This window comes from Rattus rattus, chromosome 7, assembly GCF_011064425.1.
Source record: "Rattus rattus isolate New Zealand chromosome 7, Rrattus_CSIRO_v1, whole genome shotgun sequence".
Taxonomy (NCBI): Eukaryota; Metazoa; Chordata; class Mammalia; order Rodentia; family Muridae; genus Rattus; species Rattus rattus.
In genome coordinates this window covers 86,883,862-86,886,970 of record NC_046160.1, presented here as the reverse complement: position 1 = coordinate 86,886,970, position 3,109 = coordinate 86,883,862, and the positions used below count along the sequence as shown (strand labels likewise).

Here is a 3,109-nt window from a genome sequence, read left to right as displayed (position 1 = left end):
GGGATTGGCAGAGCACCTAATCACCCCAATTATCACCCCTGCTACTTGTCCTCCAGGGATTGGCGGACATGAATCGCCGCCCATTAGCATGGTACCCTCCGGCCAGATTGACGCGCCAGGTGCAAACCCACGATGCGCAGTACTGTTGTTCACCACAGGAGGGCGCCGGATCACCTCATTATTGTACAGCCACCCTGGCAAGGGGACAAGCCTGAGCATGCGTGATAAGGTGCTTACTACCAGGCGGGACTGGATGTTGGCGCCATCTTTCTTTTACAGTGCCGCTCCCTACAATGAGACAATTGTGATTAAGAGTAGAGAGACTTCAGCACATGTAATCTTACCTGGTAAATGTCTAACTCCTTTTAGGCTCTTTGAAATATCTTAATGTAGAACCCTTCAGTGGCACCTATGAAGTCCCCTCCAGACCCCAGTTGTCAGATCGCATCCTGTGGGTCCCTTCCTCACTGTTAACCTCTTGTTGACTTTCAGCCCATGAGAGAGAATATAGACCAGAGTTACAAGATGCCGACAAGCCGCTGTGTGCGGCTGATGCTCATCTCCATGGCCAACGATCTGAAGGAAGTTTGGATCTCTGACCAACCCATATTGTTGGGTGCATACATTTGGCAGTATATGCCAACCTGGGCCTTATGGCTAACCTGCAAATTGGGGAAGAAAAGAATCCAAAACGTTAGGAATAACTTGGTAAGAGCAATTTTCTATTTCTTCACAATAATGTTTGGATCAGAGGAAGTCGTTTTAAAAGTTTTTGAAAGATTTTTGTTGTTGTTTTTCTGACTGTACAACAGTCTCATGAATAAAATACCAAAGAATGTAGAACAGATTCTATACCCATACAGCGTATTGGATGGTTTCATCACATGGCTTCTAATCTGGAAGAGTGAACTTTGTATAGGGTAAAATCAAAACAAAGGTTGCCAGCATCTCTTTCCATCAATGTTTGGAAAAGCCCCTCACGCTGTCTGTCCCATGATTTTACTTGCTTTAGGACTATCTTTCTAAATAAACAGATATGGTGGCTGATTACTCTCTCTCTCTCTCTCTCTCTCTCTCTCTCTCTCTTTTTCTCTCTCTCTCTCTCTCCCCCCATAGGGCAGTGACTATGCCCCCTTTTGAACTATCATTTGTTACAACATTTTAGCAGAGCTGTTATATCTGGCAGGAATCTGCGGTGATGACACCTGGGTTTGGAAGTAGGCTTTCATCAATGATTGTCTGAGATTTTATGGGCTATTCCCTTGAAAGTGTGAGCCTTTGCCTATCTTAGTCTGGAGACAGGCCTGGCAAACCAGAAAGTCTCCTGAGAATTGCTTAGGTATGCATGTCTTTCAAGATAGCCCCTAGGTCAGGTAAGAAGTTGTGGTATGCAGAAATTGACTTGAAAAAGATGCCTTTTGTATAAAAATAAAAAGCGTCAATAAGACTATCCAGTTCAGTCCCAGGGAGGCTGCTCTTGCTGTTAAGAAGCCTGATTTCATCCTGTAGTTCTCTCTTTCTTATATGGATCCTCTCAAGTAACCCACCAACACCAATAATTATTTTTATCTGTCTTTTGGTAAATTCTTGGATGAGTAATTGCTTACCCTTCCCAAAAAGAAAACCACATTTAGGGGTTAACAAGTTGCCTTGTCTTATCTTGCAAAGAGTATATCAAAAGCTCATAAATAATTTTAGAGTCATATCCATATTTTTCTCTTTCTCCCTCCCTTCCTTTCTTATCTACCTACTCCTGACACCCCTTGACCTCCCTACATAAACCAAGCTGGCTTCAGACTTGGAGAGCTCCCTTTGCCTCTTCCTCCCCAGTGCTGGGATTGAGAGTGTGCACCATCATAATCAGCCAGATAATTAAATCCTAGATACTCTGATCTCTTTTGTGTACTCTTAGGCTATCAGTGGGTGTGGTCCTGAGAAGGAAGAAGAAGAGCACTCACTGTGTAAGAGTAGGAAAGAATTGATGCCATTTTTGCCCTGTGCTAAGCCACAGGGCAGCATCTGCCAGTACATGTAGATATTGGTGTAATGGTTTACTTCCAGTTAAAGTTTGCCAGAGGATTACAAAGCTCGCTATTGATTGAATGATGATATAGTTCATTAAACGGAGACACTTGGTTGTCAGACACAGGTCATGAAGCAGAAGGTCTGGTTCTGGTTGATGCTCCTCTTATTCTTTTACAGGATCCAGACTTGCAATATACATTCTGGAAGGCAAAGAGGGATTGAAAGAGCCACCAGGGTTGTCTGAGCCACTTGTTGAGTATGACAAACAGCATATGCACAGTAAGCGTGCGCACAGAAGGCAGGCCAGTGACTACTTTTGAGTTTAATTTTTGATACAACTTTCTATTCAATATGTGATGAATAATAAAGTAAACTTTATCCTCTATCTTGTATTTGTACAAGAGTATGTGGTACCTTGTTGAATAAAATAACTCTTAACATATTTAAGAATGCACACTTGGAATATCATCCTGAGTGAGATAACCCAATCACAAAAAACACACATGGTATGCACTCATTGATAATTGGACATTAGCCCAAATGCTCAAATTACCCAAGATGCACAGATCACATGATACTCAAGAAGGATGACCAAAATGTGGATTCTTCACTCCTTCTTTAAAAGGGGAATAAGAATACCCTTAGGAGGGGATATGGAGGCAAAGTTTAGAACAGAGGCAGAAGGAACACCCATTCAGAGCCTGCCCCACATGTGGCCCATACATATACAGCCAACAAACTAGATAAGATGGATGAAGCTAAGAAGTGCAGGCTGACAGGAACTGGAGATAGATCTCTCCTGAAAGACACAGCCAGAACATATCAAATACAGAACTGAAGGCCAGCAGCAAACCACTGAACTGAGAACTGGACCCCAATTGGAAGAACTAAAGAATGGACTGAAAGAGCTTAAGGGATTTGCGACCCCATAAGAACAACAATGCCAACCAACCAAGCTCCCAGGAACTAAACCACTACCCAAAGACTATACATAGACTGACCCATGTCAGTCTCCTACTTCATAGGTAGCAGTGAATAGCTTTGTTGTGGCACCAGTGGAAGGGGAAGCCCTTGGTCCTGCCAA

The 3,109-nt window shown here is 43.0% G+C and overlaps 1 pseudogene; it reads left to right on the top strand.

The window, feature by feature from the left end:
• The window catches only part of LOC116906130, a 31,046-nt pseudogene extending 28,799 nt beyond the window's left edge, over positions 1 to 2,247 (top strand).
• Positions 2,248 to 3,109: the final 862 nt, after the last annotated feature.